This window comes from Mus musculus, chromosome 5, assembly GCF_000001635.26.
Source record: "Mus musculus strain C57BL/6J chromosome 5, GRCm38.p6 C57BL/6J".
Classification (NCBI taxonomy): Eukaryota; Metazoa; Chordata; class Mammalia; order Rodentia; family Muridae; genus Mus; species Mus musculus.
The window spans coordinates 136623017-136641448 of NC_000071.6; the positions used below are offsets into that span (position 1 = coordinate 136623017).

The following is an 18432-nucleotide window of genomic DNA, read 5'->3' on the forward strand; positions in this document are numbered from 1 at the left end:
GGGGCGCTTAACCTTGGCTTTCTCTGCTGGCTGGGTTGTGGCTCCTTACTCCAGGGCCTCGGGCTGCGCGCCAGAGAAGAGGAGGAGGCGTCTACCGTCTGCACCCATCACCTGAGCTGTACCGGGCGGGGAGGATAACAATTATTGGGAGAGGTTGAAAAAAAAATCATTATCAAATAACTACAGCTTGCAAAAGTTGGAGGGTGGAAAGGAAAATGCGGTCCGGATCGCTGCAGGATCGCGCGGCTGCTGGAGCTGCGCCGCGCAGCGCCGCGGTAGCCGATCTGGAAGGAGAAACATCTGCAAGGCATTTGTGCGAGGCTCACCTTTGAGACCTCGCGGTTGGAAGGAGGCGCTGAGTTCGCGCAAAAGGAAAATCGCTCCAAGGTTTTCTTAGGGGGACCCTGACTGGCGCGGGCTGAGGAGGCTAGGGAGTTGGGGAAGAGCGCCCCCTGTCAGGCGCACGAAGAGCCTTGATGACCCGAAAGGAAAGCTACCACCTTAGCCTCAGTTTCCCAATCTTTCTCTCTTTACCCCTCCTCCTTCCCCTCACCCTCATGTAGCCCAGGCTTTTTATGTAGCTGAGGCTGGCCTTGAACACTTCACCTTCCTTCTTCAGTCTCCCAAGTGCTGGGATTGCAAGTCTGCCTTCTAAGATACATTTTCAGCAGTATATGAATGGGAGTTAACGTTAAATTCACCAATCCGTTCATGTGACGAATTACGATGTCACTTTAAAAAAATCTTTAAAAGATAGCATGTCCAAGGAAAAAGGGGGAAACTTTTTTCCTGATAAAACAGAAGTGGCTTTTCGGAAATGTTTTTCCTTTTGGCAGCTTCATAAGACACTGTGATCAGCCAACGCCTTACTACCCTTTCCTCTGCAACAGCCTGCTTTCCCGTTCCCCCTCTCTCCTACCTTCATGCCCCTCTCTTATACCCCCACCCCGTAAGCAGTCACAGCCAGGTGTTCATGACACCAAGAGTCATTGACAGCCCACCACATGCTTCACCCCCATTCTGCTCCTCCCTTCCCTCTTTCCAGATGTTCCCTGGGCCTTGGAATGGTGACACAACGTGCTGGGTGGGACCGGGCATTCAGCAGCCACCTGTTCTCACCCCTTGGACCAGCTGAGTTCCCCCCCCCCCCAAGCACTGCCCATTCAAGAAGCCCTTCTCTGGTCAAAGCTGAGGGCTTCCTTAGTCTGTGTGTGTCCCCCCAAAACAAGGTTTCTCTGTGTAGCCCTGGCTGTTCTGGAACTCACTCTGTAGACTAGGCTGTCCTTGAACTCAGAGCTCTGCCTGACTCTGCCTCCCGAGTGCTAGGACTAAAGGTGTCTGCCACCACCGCTCAGCTTAGTCTATGGGTACAAGCACTGTTTCGAAAGCAGTTTAGGATTATGGAGATGGCTCAGTTACTAAAGGCACTTTCTGCTACACGTGAAGACCTGGGTTGGCTCTCCAGGACCCACAGGAGAGAGGAGAGAACCAACTTCTTCAGGTTGTCCTCTGGCTGTCAAAACTTGTGCCATGGGTGTCCTCACATACAAAATAAGTAAATAAATGCAATAAAAAAAATTAAGAATAGAAGGCAGCTTATGAGGTCACTTGACAGGTCACCAGGAGTTCCCTGTAGGGCCTGACCTTTCCAGGCTCAGACATTTCCCCAGTTCTGCTTGACAAGCCTTCCTTCCATCCCTTGGGGCAGATCTCCTCACATCCAATCCTAAAGACAGAATCTTATTTGTAGCTGAGGCTGGCCTTGAACCATCCATATCCTTTTGTCTCTCTGCCTCTTGAGTGCTAGGATCACAGGGAGGTACCGCTGTGTCCAATATATTCTTCTTCCCTCCCTCCCTCCTTCTTCCCTCCCTCCCTCCCTCCTTCTTCCCTCCCTTCCTCTGTCTTAGAAGGTCTCCTGTAGCCCAAGCTGGCCTCAAACTCACTACAAGGCCAAGGATGCCCTTGAACTCCTGATCCTCATGCCTCCACCTAAAACCAGGATCATAGGCATGCAGCCTTGCACTCTGTTTTGAGTAGCCAAAAAGTTCCTTGGAGGCTCAGCTGGTGGAGTGCGTGCCTACCACTCAGAAGCCCTTGGCTCCATCCAGCTCTGCCTAAACCAGGAATGGTGGTGTATGACCGTATTCAGGAGGTAGAGACAAGAGCTGAATCAGAAGTTCAAGGCCGTTCTTCAACACATAGAAAGTTTGAGACAAGCCTGGACTACACAAGACCCCGTGCCCTCCTGTCTCCCCTACCTCCCCTTTAAAGAGCCTAAGTTTCTAATTCAGGGACCAGGGCAAGCCTTTCAGCCTGCTGATCCAGCTGAACCAGGGTGGCCGACAAGGAGCCTCACAGCAGCTCACTGCCGGTTCTTGCAGTCAGAGGAGAGTCTAGCAGAGCCAATTTCCAATGACTGAAATAATCCTCGTTTGGACGAGCAAGGTTGTTGTTGGCTCTGTATGTGCCTTTGGTCACTTCCTGTCCAGTCTGAGGAGATAAGAGGGCCACTGTGTGGGAACCATACGGCACCTTAAGGACCTCCATCGGGGTTGTAGGTGGGGGAAGAGACCCTGAGGTGACACAGACTTGTATTATTGCCACCTACCCTGGTTTTGTCTTTTTTCTGTTTTTCGGGGGGGGGGGGCTGCCTTGGTACCAACTGTCACCAAATTGTAATTAGCCCAGCCCCCAAAGCCCCCCGAGAACAGAAAGATAAGAGACATCTTCAGAAAGGGAAGGGAGACGCAAACCTCACAGGAAGCCAAGCGGGCAAACCGTCACTTGAGCTGAAGTGAGAACTGCCTTTCTTTTCCAGCCAAGGGTGACTTTGGTGCCTCTAGGGTCAGGTGGGGTCACAGAGGGCAGAACTCTGTGTGCCTTCAGGGTGTGGAAATGGTGACCAAGTCTTTACTCTTTTAGAGAGATTTTGGGGGCTGGAGCTGTTGTTTAGTGGTAGAGTGTGTGTCTGGTATGTGCAAAGCCCAACACTTCAAATAAAAAACAAAACTGTTACTGGCGGTTCAAGTCTATTATCCCAATTACTTGAGTGGAGCCAAGAGGTAGGGGTGCGTAGCTTTAATCCCAGCACTCAAGAGGCAGAGACAGATTGATCTCGGTAAGTTCAAAGCCAGCCTGTCTACAGAGCCAGTTCTAGGATAGCCAGGGTTATACAGAGAAACCTTGTCTTAAAAAACAAACAAACAAAAAACCCAACTACTTAAGCAGATGAAACAGGAAGATATGTGAGTTCAAAGTCAGGCTGGGCTATATAGAAACACAAGGGGCAGCTTGGGTAACCTGTGAGACCTTATCTCAAAATAAAAACTAAAGGGAGGGCTGAGAATGGCTTTTTTTTTTTTTTTTTTTTTTTTTTTTTGAGACAGGGTTTCTCTGTGTAGACCTGGCTCTCTTGGAAATCACTTTGTAGACCAGGCTGGCCTCGAACTCATAAATCTACCTGCCTCTGCCCCTCCCAAGTGCTGGGCCTGCCTCTGCCTCCCAAGTGCTGGGATTATGAAGCTGGGCCACCACTCTCAGTGAGAATGGCTTTGTGATAGAGTTCTTGTGTAAAATTTGCCAGTAGGAGGCTGGGGGCGTGGCTCAGTGGTAGAGCCCCTATCCAGACTCCCCCAGGGAGGGGCTGGGGGCGTGGCTCAGTGGTAGAGCATCTATGTGGATCTCCACCCTATTCTTTTGAGAGAGGGTCTCTTATTGAACCCGAAGCTCACCAATTTAATTAGAAAAGTTGACCATCAAACTCCCAGGGATCTGCCGGCATCACTGAGTTACACGTGTGCACTACCACATCCCCCCACCCCCTTTGGATATAAGTTCTGGAGATTGAATTTAGGGCCTCATGTTTTTGTGGGAAAGCGCTTAACCAATCACATCATCTCCCCAGCCCTCCCAGAAAAATCTGACAAGTTATCCTGACCAGGGCTCAGCATTAGCTGTGGACAGTCCACCCTGGAGCTGCCTTTGGTTCTCTATCCACCTCGGAGGGCTCAGTAAGTAGAGGAAGCCAGAACTTCAGGAAAAGGGGGGCAGCTAGCCAGTTCCTTCTTGGCCTCTGGGTGGCTCCTCTGTGAAAAGCCACTTCCAGCTCTGTTTTGGTCATTCTGGCTGTGGCTGCCTCTGATTTATTAGCTGTGGGATTGTCAGAAGGCAAAGGGAAGGTTCTAGCATGCCCAGGAGATTGCAGGAATCCATTTCACACTTAACTATTTTTTCTAACACCTACTAATGTCCTTCAGGTTGGCCCCCAAAGTTCCCTGGCTTCTCCACCCTCATTCACCCTGTTTGGGACAGCGTGGAAGCTGAGAAGATGGAAAAGCCTCTAGCGGTGGCCAGCTGTCAACCTGCAGGTGCAAACATCTTGGGGCTTGAGGGGAGCTGGAGTGGGGAATGGGAGTAGTTGGAGGGGATTCTTATACCCCCTCCCCCCCAAAAAACCATGGGATGCAAGGCAGAGACCAGTTCCCTTATAACAGCATGGCCGTCCCTGTGACAGTTCAGCATCTGTGAAATGAGTATGGTTAGCCCTTTCCATAGGTTATGGCCAGGGCAGAATGAATGACGGCTGGGTGCTACCCGCCTGCGACATTTCTGGGCCCCCAACAAGAGCTGGACTGATGCAGCAGAATCTGCCTTTGATCCCCACGAGGAAACTGGCCCAGAAGACACTTTTCCGGGCCAATGTTTTCTTGCCCACTTGGCTAGAGTTCTCTTTCCCTGTGTTTCTGTTGAAATACTAGTTTCTAAGGATTTCCATTGCTCGCCTGGCCACGCAGCAGTACCCAGTTGGATCTGTTTTGACACCAGGCCACCATCCTGTCTATTCTCTCCGTTGTCACTGTTCCTTCTCTGTAGCTGGCGAAGAGTGGTGGGGGAGGGGAAACAAAGCATATTGAACGAGGATGCTTCTAGAAAAGCTCATTCCTTTGCCCCAACTCCATAGGGCTGGGCAGCTGGCTGTTGCCCCATTTAACAGACCTAAGGCCTTCATCTCTCGGGGCAACAGGTGCTGGGTAGAAGCAAGAAGATGGCGATTGGCCAAAGATGTAGTCATGTGACCTTGCTTGGGCCTATTGCAGGAACAGCCAAGAGAGAACTGTTCAGAGGCCGTTCTTTTTCCATTCTTTTTGTCTTTTTTTTTTTTTTTCCTCCCTTCAGAGCTGATGATAGAACCCAGGGCCTTGCACTTGCTAGGCAAGCTCTCTACTACTGAGCTAAAGCCCCAACCCCTCAGAGGCCGTTCTTGATTGGCTTTTGAGTATGGAATATCTCCCTCCTCTGAGAGAAAGGGGTTGAGTGTTATTCCACAGGATAGGAGTGCTGTTTGGGGAGATTGTGAGGTTTGGTGGATGGAAGTGGGGTGGTACGTGTGTGTGTGTGTGTGTGTGTGTGTGTGTGTGTGTGTGTGTGTGTGTGTGGTATGTGTGTGTGTGTGTGTGTGTGTGTGTGTGTGTGTGTGTGTGTGTGTGTGTGTGTGTTTCCAGACAGGCTTTCTTTGTGTAGCTCTGGCTGTCCTGGAACTCGCCCTATAGACCAGGCTGGCCTCGAACCCAGAAACCTACCTGCCTCTGCCTCCAGAGTGCTGAGACTAAAGGCATGCGCCACCATTGCTCAACTAGACTGAGAACTTTTGAGGGTTTTAGTACAAGGCTGCTTCTGGTCTTTCTCAGCTTCCTGATTTGCTCATGTGTGGTGTTTCTACCATGCACGCCTAAGGCTGGCGGGTCTGTCATGCCTCCCTGAGGTGACTAATCTTAGTTGTTAATTTGGCTGCAATTGGAATTAGCTAGACCCAAGGGTCTCTCTCTCTCTCTCTCTCTCTCTCTCTCTCTCTCTCTCTGTCTCCCTCCCTCCCTCCCTCCCTCCCTCCCTCCCTCCCTCCATCTCCCTCTCTCTCTCTTCCTTTCTGTTTTTGTTTTATTTTTTTAATCTTTTTTTTTTTTGCTGTATCTAGCAAAGCTATAGATTTTTATTAGATATTTTCTTTTTTTTCCTTTAGATATTTTCTTTATTTACATTTCAAATGTTATCCCCTTTTCTGGTTTCCCCTCTGAAACCCCCCTATCCCCTCCCCCCACTCACCAACTCACCCACTCCTGCTTCCTGGTCCTGGCATTCCCCTATATTGGTGCATAGAACCTTCACAGGACCAAGGGCCTCTCCTCCTATTGATGACCGACTAGGCCATCCTCTGCTACATATGCAGCTAGAGCCATGAGTCCAACCATGTGTTTTCTTTGGTTGGTGGTTTAGTCCCAGGGAATTCTGGGAGTACTGGCTAGTTCATATTGTTGTTCCTCCTATGGGACTGCAAACCCCTTCAGCTCCTTGGGTCCTTTCTCTAGCTCCTTCATTGGGGACCCTGTGCTCAGTCCAATGGATGAGCATCCACTTCTGTATTAGTCAGGCACTGGCAGAGCCTCTCAGGAGACAGCTATATCAGCCTCCTGTCAGCAAGCTCTTGATGGCCTCCACAATAGTGTCTGGGTTTGGTGATTGTATATGGGAGTTTTATTTTGTTTTGAGACAGAGTCTCACTATGTAGCCCTGGCTGTCTTGGAATTCACTATGTAGACCAGGCTGCCCTTTACTGTCTGCCTCTGTCTTTCAAGTGCTAGGATTGAAGGTGTGGGCCACTGTGTCCCACAGTGAAGGATTTTCTTGATCAGATCATTTGAAGCAGAAAGACCCCATAACTCTGGGGCAGCCTACACAAAGGACACCGAGGAAGGAAACACACACACACACACACACACACACACACACATATATATATATATATATATATAATTTTTTTTTTGCCTCATTGCTCCTGGGCTTGCTGGCAAGTGCATCTGCTCTGTGGCTGAGACATTCTTCTCCTGGTATTAGAACCAATATGTTTGAGATTCTAATATAGTCTGAAGACCAGCATCTCTCCAGGAATCCTTTAGGACTCCAGCACCCCATGGACTGCTCAGACATCCAGCCTCATGGACTAAACAACTACTGGATTCTAGTCTTTCAAATGAGACAGTCATTGTTGGAGTATCTGGACCACAGCCTAAAAGGCAAACTCATAAATTCTCTTTTAATATATGTATATATACATATTCATTTTTTTCAGCTCGATTTCTTTCTCTCCTCTTCCTCCTCCTCCTCTTCTTCTTCCTCCTCCTCCTTCTTGGTTTTTGAGACAGGGTTTCTCTGTGTATCCCTGGCAATCCTGGAATTTGCTCTATAGACCAGGCTAGCCTCAAACTCAGAGATTTGCCTGCCTCTGTGGTCCCAAGAGCTGGGATAAAAGGTATGTGCCACCAGCTCTGTTTCTTAGATAACCCTGACTGACTGATACATTTCCTTACTGTGACAGTCTGAAATCCTGAGACAAGATAAGTCCTTTTTCCTTTAAGTTGCTTCTGTCAGGCATTTAGCCACAGTAAGAAAAGCACAAGGACTTGAGGGGTGGGTCTCTAGGGAAGGTTCCTAGAGACCTGATATTTTAAACATGCTTTTACTTGTTGCTAAGGAAGTCGTAATCGTTGGTGCCATAACTCAGTCACCAGCCTCAGTTCAGAAAGCCTGATGGACCACATGTGAGGACCATTAGAGCCCTGGGACCACGGCATGGAAGGACAGAACAGAATTCCACAGGTTACCCTATGAGTTACAGAAGAGCATCATGCCCTCCAACAAGCAGCAGAGAGTCTGGCACCTGGAGCCAGGTTTCTCATCCTGTTTCCACTCATTGAGGCTGTATGCCCCGCCCCTCTTTGCAGGAATCACTGTCCTTGTCATAGGATGAGGATGTGACAGGAATGCTGTGTCTGTGCTTGCCTCATTCAGGATGAGTGGCCCCTGTCATGTGTGCACAAGATTGTAGCTTCTCTCTTCCTGCCCCTGAGCAATAGAGGAAGGAGCGGCCCATGGAGCACCTTAGAGCAGTGACACTGCCAGGGCTGGTGGGGTGTGAGTGGTCTTTTCTGGGTGCAGGTGGCAAGGGGGGCCCATTGTCTACAGTCAATTGAATCACAAGAATGAACTGTATCCAACTGAATCAAAAGAATAAAATCACTCAAGTTGGCTTGCTAATCAAGCCTGATAAAGTATAATTTATACATGTAGTGTACACTCGGGAAAAATCAAACACCCAATCCAGGCCGGGGAAGATAACAGGTAGTAAAGAGCCTACTGTGCAAGCACAGACCTGAGTCCAACATCTAGAGTCCACATAAAAAAGCTGGACCTGATAGCACATCTACGTGACCCAGCACTGGGGAGGCAGAGTCAGGCTGTGGTTGCCAGGCAACCACTCTAGCTACTTAGTGAGTTCTAGGCTAGTGAGAGACCCTGTTTTGAAAAGCACAGTGAGCTGGGCTCAGCACTTGGGAAACAGAGGCAGGCAGATCTCTGAAAAGTCAAAGCCAGCCTGGGCTACAGAGTTCCAGGATAGCCAAGGAAACATGGAGAAACCATGTGAGACAAAGAGAGAGAGAGAGAGAGGGAGAGAGAGAGAGAGAGAGAGAGAGAGAGAGAGAGAGAGAGAGGAAAAAAGAAAGATTAACTGTACATGGTGGCAAATATCTTTAATCCCAGCATTCTGGAGGCAGAGGCAGAGGATCTTTGTGAGTTTGAAGCCAGCCTGGTCTACAAATCAAGACCAGGACAGCCAGGGCTCTGTTACACAGAGAAACACTGTCTCTAAAAAACAGAGAGAAAGAGAGATAGAGAGAGATAGAGAAAGAGAGAAAGAGAGAAAGAGAGAAAGAGAGAAAGAGAGAAAGAAAGAAAGAAAGAAAGAAAGAAAGAAAGAAAGAAAGGAAGGAAGAAAGGAAGGAAGGAAGGGAGAGAGAGAGAGAGAGAGAGAGAGAAAGAAGGAAGGAAGGAAGGAAGGAAAGAAAGAAAGAAAGAAAGAAAGAAAGAAAGAAAGAAAGAAGGAAAGAAGGAAAGAAAGAAAGAAAGACACCTGAAACCCAAGGATTGACACCTCTGATCTGGGGTGGGATCAACGTGGTTGCATGTATGTGTGTGTGCGCACACACACATACACATACACACCACACACATACACACACATTCATACCACACACACACACACACACACACACACACCACATACACGCACACACACACACACATACACACACACATTCATACCACACACACACACACACATACATACACACCACACACATACACGCACACACACACACACACACACACACACACACACACACACACTTATACACATGCTCACACAGAGAGCAAGAAAGAAAACTGTAAGTCAGAGGCTCCAGCACAGGCTGGACTAACCCATCAGAAGTTCCAGACAGACAAGTGAGGAGTCAGACTGCCTGGCTCTAGCAGCAGAGCCTGAGGGCTGTGGGAAAGGTCCGCCTAAGGCAGTGAGTGGCTAGCATGGAGATTATTCCACTGGAACCCCAAGACACAGACCAGTGGCACCAGGGCATGGCTTGGCCCTGTAGCATGAAGGCGCCCTGGCTTGTGAGTTGTTCCTTCCACATCTATGGTGACCACAGCCTTCGGTCTTGATAAGTAGATGATGTTGACTCATGGCTTTGGCCTTCAAGTCACAAAACCACAGTCTGGCTCAGGACATCATTTTACTGGAGAGGAGAGAGATGGCTGGTAAACGGACGGTAATGCAACTTCTCAGCCGGGCTGGGGTGGGGTTTGGGGGCGTGCTGTTGCTATGTTTGGCTACAACCTTTCTGAGGAATCAAGGTAAGGCAGGGACTGAAAGAGGGACCTGTCACTGCTACAGGACTCCAGAAAGGCCAGCCTGCTTGCTGCCTGCCTTCCTTTCTCCCTCCCTTCTTGTCTCCCCCCACACCCCCTGCCGCCACCTCCTTTTCCTTCTTTCCCTCTATCCCTGCCGGTATAGATGATTGAACCAGGGTCAGACACATTCTGTAGGTGTCCTACCTTTGGGTACCACTCTATCCCCTCACTGGGGGATTCTAGGCAGGGGCTCTACCACTGAGCCACGCCCCCAGCCCCTCACTGGGGGATTCTAGGCAGGGGCTCTACCACTGAGCCACGCCCCCAGCCCCTCACTGGGGGATTCTAGGCAGGGGCTCTACCACTGAGCCACGCCCCTAGCCCCTCACTGGGGGATTCTAGGCAAGGGCTCTATCACTGAACCAGGCCTTCAGCCCTTAGTTTACCTTTTCTTTTTCTTTTTTTCTTTTGAGAGGGTCTCACTAAGTTGTCTCTGCTGGTTTTGGACTCTCTGTGTCACCCAGGCAGAATTTGAACTCTTGCCTGTGTCTCCTGACAATGAGAGGCCTGCACCGACATGCCCAGTTCCCTCTTTATATTTTGGAGCTGAAGATATTTCTAAGCTGGATATTGAGAGTCTGGAGCCACCTGAAGCTGCTGAGGTAGATGATGTCATTGAGATAGACATATGACACAACTTAGTACAGAGATCCATTTCCAGGTCTTATGACACAGGAACCCTGAGTGCATTTGCTGGGGAGCCACTTCAGCAGGATTTTCAGTCTAGACTTAATGGGAAAGCCACCTGGGAAATTTGTTAGAATTCTATTGCCTGAAGGGTTGGAAATATAGCTTAGTGGTATAGTGAGCTCCTACCTAGAATTCTTACTGAAGGCCTGAAGAGTGTGGCTCAGCAGTAGATCACCTGCCCAGGATCCTCTGAGGGACTAAGGTCATGAGTCAACAGTATAGTGTCTGCCTAGACTCCCTCAGGGAGGGGCTGGGTGCGTGGCTCAGTATTAAAGAGTTTATTTAGGGTACAGGAGTCTGTAGTCTCTATCTTCTGTACTTGGTGGGGGATTGATAATAGTATGTTTGAACTAAATCTGATGCCTGGGGTCTGCCTTCTACTCAAGCAACTAAGCACTCTTCCAAGAGTCCAGCATTTTTGCCAACCTCCCAGTAATTCTTATCTATAGCCCATGTGAATGGGAATCAGCCAATCGCTGCTTTGCCTGAAGTCATCCTGTGAGCCTAGCGTAGTGTAGGCACTGGGGAGGAAAGAGAAGCCTGGAGGAGGCACTTGTCTGTGTTCCAGGACTCTGTGCAGGTGAGGAATCCCGCAAGCCTGACAGTAATTAGAGAACAATGCGAGACAGCCTGTAATTAATTGTTAGCTGCTTGCTGCCCACTCATGCTGCTTTGAGAGCCCTAGGAACAGAGAGACGAGGGGACAGAAAACCCACTGATTAGCAATAATCCCACGCAGTAGGCAGTGCCTAGGGGTCTGCCATGTGCTCACAGCCACCCTCTTTCTCCATCCTGCAGAGCCATGGGTAGAGCACAGATTCCCAGTCCTGAGTCTGTTGTTGTTAACCCAGTAACACTGAGAACCTGGTCCGGCTCACATCCTGGTTTGTATTGGCGAGGTCAAGTGGAGCCTGCACTGTTGTTGGCTCATCTCCCGCTCTACTTGTCTTCCTCCCTCCTCTTTCCTTCTTCCAACTCCATCTTTTTGTCCCTCTACTTCACCAACATGGCCTTGAACTCGATCCTTCTGCCTCAGCCTCCAGAGTTGCTAGGATTACATTCACTTGTGTGTTGGCGGGGGTGGGGCACAAGGGTCCTGGGTTTCCCTGTGTAGCCCTGGATGATTTGGAACTCACTATGTAGACCAGGCTGGCCTTCAGTTCACAGAGATCCGCTGCCTGTGCCACCCGAGTGCTTTAGCTAGAGCTGTCACGCCCAGCCTGCATCCCCTTTTCTTGGCTTTCAACCCCTTTTTTGCTGATTTGAGACAGGGTTTCGTGTAGCCTAGGCTAGCCCTCCAACTTCTGTTAGCAGAGGATGACCTTCTTTTTCAAGACAGAGTTTCCATGTGTAGCCCGAAACTCAGTTTGTAGACCAGGCTGGCCTCCAATTCAGCCATATGTTACCTCTGCCTCCTCAGTGCTGAGATTAAAGGCATGTGCCATCACCACTTGGTGATCTTTAACTCTTGATCTACCAGGTTCCATCTCTTTAATGCCAGGATTACAGGCATGCACCACAAAGCCTAGTTTATATAGTTGGGGTTGGGGTGGGGGAGTGAGGAGAGGTGGTGGGTTGGGGTTCTTGTCAGCTAGGTAAGCAATCCTCCAATGAAACGACATGTCCTCCAGCTCTGGTTTACTTAGGCCTTCAACTTCTTTAGGCTTGGTTTTCTGTGATGCTTCATTCTAGAATCATAAAATGTTCATGACTGGTGACTCTGCCCCAGGGCAGCAGGCCAAGCATGGCAGCTCATTCCTGTAAACCCCACACTGAGGTAGAGGATCAGCAGCTGAACCATCTTGAGTTACATAGCTAGCTCTGGGCCAATCGGCTGCATAGTGAGTTCAAGGCCAGTCTGGGTTACATGAGACTGTCTTTAATAACCAAAAACCCAACCAAACCAAAACCATCTTTTCCATATCTGGTATCAATTTTTGCTTGGAAGTAAATTTTCCTTGTTTAAGAGAAAACTGATCAGGCTGATAGGGCTAGGGGGTAGGTGTATCAGGACTGGGTGTGTTCTGCTTTGCCAGAAGGAAGCATGGAGGGGCAGGAGAAGGAAGAGAGGGAAGAGAGGGGGAGAAGGAAGAGAGGGAGCGGGGAAGCAGGAGGGACGAGACAGGAGAGCTTTCCAGAGAGATTTTAATAAGTCCTGTAATTACTCCACATAGGCAGATCTCCCTGTCTCCCCAAGTGTCAGGAAACCTACCCACACAAACGCCTCGTGTGAGTGGGTTTAGGGATAGAAAAGAAGAAATTAGATTTCTACATCTGGTGGCCGTTCTGGAACTATGGAGTCTCTACTCGGAAGCAGAGACTAATAGGGCCAGGGAGATGACTCAGTGGTCACAGTGTGTGCCATAAAAGTACAAGGACTGGAGTTTGGATACCCAGAACCCACCTAAATGCCAAGTGGGCATGTCGGCTTGTGTCTAATCCCAGCTTCTACCAATAGAGACAAGGCATCCCCAGTGCCAGGCTGCCTAGCAGGACTAGTCATCTCGATGAGCTCTGGGTTTGACTGAGAGACCTTGACTTACTGAATAAGTGAAATATCGATTGAGCATGATTCCCAACAGTCTTGGACATCTATGTACACATTCATATGTAAACATACATATATATACGTGAATACTGCATATAAATACATGAAAATGGGAACAAAAATATCAGACAAAGGCTGCAGCAGCAGCTGGGACTGTCTTAAGATTGAAATTCAAGGAAAGCAGTGTCCAGACACCTGTGAAGTGGGATCAGCTCAGTCCCCATATCAGCAGGTATCAGACATCTTGGGAAGACAGACCAAAGTCTGCCACCATCCAGTTTGGGATCCAGTCTGATAGGTCAAGAGGACCACGCCTGCCTTTGCCCGAATCGCTAGGGTTGGATCTTGGGTGATTTCTTCCCAAAGCTTCATAGAGCTTGGCTTGCTCTCTGGTGTTGACTACAGCTGTTGGCTTGGTGGCTGGAAGCAGATTTCCTCTAAAGGGATCCTCAGAAACAGCCCTCCACCTGTCTATATCAAGGAACAGTTGTACCCCAAAGGGACTCACCTGACTTCGTCTCCAATCTGCTCAGGAAATGGCTATCACAGTCTCTCTCTCTCTCTCCCTGCATGTGCTAGACAGCAGTTCCCTGACCAAGAATAAAGCCTGAAGTCTTTCAAATGCAGATTGACTGTGACAATGCTGGCATGGAGCTACAGACTTGGAATCCCAGCTATGGAGGAAGCCCAAGCAGGAGACTTGCAAGTAAAATGTGAGTTTGTGCTACAGCAGGAGTTTAAGACTAGCTGGGTCCATATCTTAAAATAAAAAGTCAAAATTCTGCTCAATGGTAGAGCATGGCCTAGAATCCCCCCAGTGAGGGGCTGGGGGCGTGGCTCAGTGCTAGAGCACCTGCCTAGAATCCTCCAGTGAGGGGCTGGGGGTGTGGCTCAGTGGTAGAGCTCCTGCCTAGAATCCCCCAGAGAGGGGCTGGGGGCCTAGCTCAGGAAGGAGAGAGGGCAGGCAGGAAGAAAGTCTCTGACTGTCACCTAACTTCTCTCCCCTCTCTGATTTACGCACTCCCATCCCAGGTGGCATGGGGAAAGATGGCTTGAAATTTAAGGGAACTGGCTATTCCTGGCTCCCAAGAAGGGACTCTATGCTTTTAGTAGCTATGTGGTCCAAAGCAGTCCTTCTCATCTCTGGGTACTTCAGTTTTTCATCTGCACATTGAAGGTGGTAAAGCACACAACTGCTTCCCCTGGCAGGGCTGTGGGGGAAGCCTGGCTGGTGAGTTCAGAGTAGATTGTCAGACCCTGGGGACCAGAGTTCAGAGTCACCAGCTCATGAGGCCATCTGGGTGAGACTACTGTCAAAGTTGTTAGGGTCAGAGCCTGTAAGCCCAGGGCATCCGTAGGGCAAGTAGTTACAGTGAAAAGCAGAGGAGAGAATAATTCAATGTGGCCACGTTGAGAAGAGGCACAGAGACAGGCAAGTCCATCTTTGGGTTCCTGGCCACGGATTTAGGTTTATATAGACAGAGAGAGGTCTTGATGGCCAAGCAGCCCAAGTCAAGGTGTGGTCATTTCTGATGACACAGTCATGTCTGATGATCACTGCTGGCTCCAGTCTGTCCTGTGAGGTGGTCAGACAAGTTATCAGCACTATGAAGAATCTTCGTGGAGACAAGTTCCTCCTCTGGCCGCACCAGGCTTCAGCCCTTTCCTTCTTCCAGCTTGAGGCTCCTGAGGAGTTCCAGTTCCTTGGGGACCATTGTTTGAGTTTTCTGATAGCCAGAGGGCAGGGTTCTTCAGAGGGTCTCTATCCCTGCCAGGCCAGCTACAAGGCTGCATTCAACCAGGTTGAACTCTGAAGTTTACATGACATGTGGATCTCTGTCTACAGCCTGTGTTGGCTTTACTGGCTGCCTAGAGATGGTCGCCACGCTCCTTCCCCATTATGGGAGCCCAGCGGCACCTTCCCCTGGGGCTAGAGCGCTCAGCTCCTCAAGAGAGCAGCAGCCATTAGGCTTGCCAGAGTTGAGGGGCTGAAGAGACGACTCTGAACCAAAATAGCTCTTTTCCATAAACAAAGCTGCTTTTCATTGGAGAGAATGTAAACAGGCAGATGCGTTAGGAGACCATGCCATCCGGCTGCGCTGCGGGGGAGGTGACAACTGGAAGGCTCTGAGCCTGCGCAGCCAGCCTGTCTGCGCTGTCTTATCCCAGCAGAATGCTGGGCAGCCAGGGTCACCTGGGAGGTGGACATACAGCTGTCAGGGAAGCTGGGGTAGCCCAGCATCTGGGAGAATGTTGTTCTTCTTGCTCACCATTCCAGCTCTCTGGTAGGGTGTGCTTTCCTGAGTTTCTAGAACATTCTGTCAGGTTTTGGTTTTGTTTAAGACAGGGTTTCATTAAGTAGTCCAGGCTATGCAGGCCAGCCTGACCTTGAACTCATCATCCTTTGACCTCAGTCTCTCAGGTAGGTAAGATTGCAGGCCTGTGTCACCAGGCCAAACTCTAGCCTTATTGATTTGTTTTGAGATGGGATCTTAGGTAGCCAAGTCTGGTCTTGAACTTCTGACCTTCCTGCCTCCACCTCCTGAATGCTGGGCTTACATGTGTTCTCCATCACATTTGGTTTAACAGCATATTTTTAATCTCCTCTCTCCTACAGGACACAAACTTACACCCCCAGACCCTGTTTTCTGTGCCTTTCACCCCTGACAGTCACTTGTTTCTCCACTTTGTCCTTCCAAACCTGGTTCAGGTTTTGTCTAAAGTCCCCTCCAGGGACGACAGTACACTTCCAACCTCCCAGCCCTCTCTCCTGACCGGCTGCCCACATCATAGCTGGGCCCTACTTCAGCCTCCTTCTGCCCAAGCTGGCTCCACAACTGCGCTCTTTCAGACCACCTGGCATAGACAGTCTCCAAGATGCTGACCACAGGAAGTAGGCTGAACTGTCCCCAGGGGTAGCCCAACCCTCCGATGGAGGCTGTTTGCCTAAGGCTATATCGTCTTGTTTGGAGAGGTGGGGGTGGGCAGGGTCTCTTGTATTCTAGGTTGATCCTGAACTCACTCTGTAGTCAAGGATGACCTTGAATTTCTGATTCTCCTGTCTCCATCCCTTGAGAGCTGGGATTACAGGCTTGTAGCACCACATCTGGTGGAAGAGGTGCTGGGGATGGAACCCAGGGCTTCCAGCAAGCAAGGGAGCCTCCACCCTCAGCTCAGAAGTCAGGATAGGAACTCAGTTCGAGGCCAGCCTGGTCTACAGAGTGAGTTCCAGGACAGCCAGGGCTACACAGAGAAACCCTGTCTCGAAAAAACAAAAACAAAAAAAAATTTTTTAACCTTCCCCACCCCCATGTGGTGTGTGTGTGTGTGTGTGTGAGAGAGAGAGAGAGAGAGAGAGAGGAGTATGTGTATGCATGTTTGCATGTGTATGTGCACGAGGAAGCCTGAACTGATGTCAGGAGTCATCCTCCATATCACTCTTTGACCTTATTCATTGCCGCAGGGCCTCTCAATCAAACCCAGAGCTCACAGATATGAATGGTCGAACTAGTCTGCTCTCTACTCTGGAAGACTGGAGTTATAGGGAGGCCGCTACACCTAACTGAGCACTTATGTGGGCTCAGATCCTCGTGCTTAAGCTGCATGCCTAGCCACCGACAGCCCCAGGGCCTCCCCTCCCCACCCCGCTTTCATTTGTGAAGGCAGTGTCTCTCATTTCTGCTGCTGTACTGTATACTCCAGGCTAGCTGACCTATGAGGTCTATCTTCTCTGCCTTGTATCGCACACTGGAGTGCTAAGATTCCAAGCCCATGCTGCTGCCGCACCTGGCTCCTATGTGGGTTCCACAGATGCAACTTGGGTCATCAGGTCTGTGCTGCAAGCTCTTTCATGGGCTGAACCATGTCCCTGGCCCAATCATTTATTTGGTTCTAGGCAGGGTCTCATTAAGTTGCCCAGGCTAGCCTTGGGAAGTAGCTGTATAGCCCGGATCTTGAACTTCTGTTCCTCCTCCTTCTTCGGCTTCTCAGAAGCTGAGATAATTGGCCTGTGTCCTCATGCCTGTCTCTGTGAATCAGTACCAAATCCCTTGCAATGCTTTACACTGGAAGGGACTTTATTGGAGACAAAGAAGAGTGCTCTTGGTGGCATTCATGGGACAGAGGCCAGGTGTCCCAGCTGGGGTTACTATTGCTATGTGACCAAAGAGGCCTGGAGAGGAAAGGGTTTATTTGGCTTACCCTTCCACGTCGCTGTTCATCATTGGAGGATGTCAGGACAGGAACTCAAGCACGGCAGAAACCTGGAGGCAGGAGCTGATGCAGAGGCCATAGAGGAGTGCTGCTTACTGGCTTGCTCAGCCTGCTTTCTTATAAAACCCAGGACCACCAGCCTAGGGATGGCACCACCCACAGTGGGCTGGGCCCTACTCTATCAGTCACCAAATAAGAAAATGCCCTAAAGGCTTGCCTACAGCCTGTAGGGCATTTTCTTAGTTAGGTTCCTGCCTCTCAAATGAGTTTAGCTTGTATCAAGTTGATATAAAACTGGCCAGCACACCAGGGTCATGATGAGCACCAGAGTAAACAAGTTACCATGTGTGAGCTGTTCCGGTTCCATTCCAGGCCCCACAGTGGCTTGTGGTGCCTCCTGAGTGGTCACCCAATCAGGGTTGTTGAGCTGCTAAATAAACCTCTTGGCTTAACAGCTCTTTAGGGCAGCAGTTCTCAACCTGTGGGTGAAGATACCATGCATATCAGATATTTGCGTTCTGATTCATAACAGTAGCAAAATTACAGTTATGAAGTAGTAGCAGAATAATGTTATGGTTGGGGGTCACCACACATGAGGAACTGTATTAAAGGGCCGCAGCATTAGGAAGGCTGAGAACCGCTGATCTAGAGGCTTCCTGGGGAATGAACTAATTGTGCAGTTTACAGCTGGACCATAAGACTGAGACTAAAAGCTGAATTGGGGCCAAAAGAGGAAGAAAGTTCATCCTATACCTAAGGTACTGGGCTATGGGAAGTAGTCTGTGAAGGAGCCACAGAAGGTTCTAGAATAAGATGAGACTTTCTCTCCTGCACTGATGCCATGCAATATTCATGCTTCACTTGCTCCTGGCTATGTCTGAAAGTGATGCTATCACGCCGGGGTTGCAGATGAGCAACTAAGGCTGAGGAGGTGAGCAAGTCCACTCCAAGGCAGAGTGTATCCATCACACCAAGACATCAGTTTCTGACCAGAGAAAGTAAGACTCAATTCCTTTGATCAGGGGAGGAATCAGGAACCCAGTGATGTAGACTGGAGATACTGGAGTAGAACCCTTGCCTAGAATACCCAGTGAGAGCCTTGGGGTATGGCTCTCTGGTAGAGCACCTGCCTAGAATCCCCCAGGGAGGAACTGGGGCATGGCTCAGTGGTAGAGCACCTG

The 18432-nt window shown here is 49.7% G+C and overlaps 1 long non-coding RNA gene across 5 annotated transcripts in view; it reads left to right on the forward strand.

Moving 5' to 3' along the window:
* Positions 1-9315: 9315 nt before the first annotated feature.
* The window catches only part of Gm38722, a 43094-nt gene continuing 33977 nt past the window's right edge, over positions 9316-18432 (forward strand). For 2 of the 5 annotated variants that reach the window (XR_001784993.1, XR_001784994.1), the window contains exons 1-2: positions 9316-9659; positions 13619-13752. This is a non-coding gene — a long non-coding RNA (predicted gene, 38722). Of the gene's footprint in view, positions 9660-11014; positions 11072-13618; positions 13753-18432 lie in introns of those variants that run through there. The other 3 variants (XR_001784996.1, XR_868602.1, XR_001784995.1) reach the window with 3 other exon arrangements.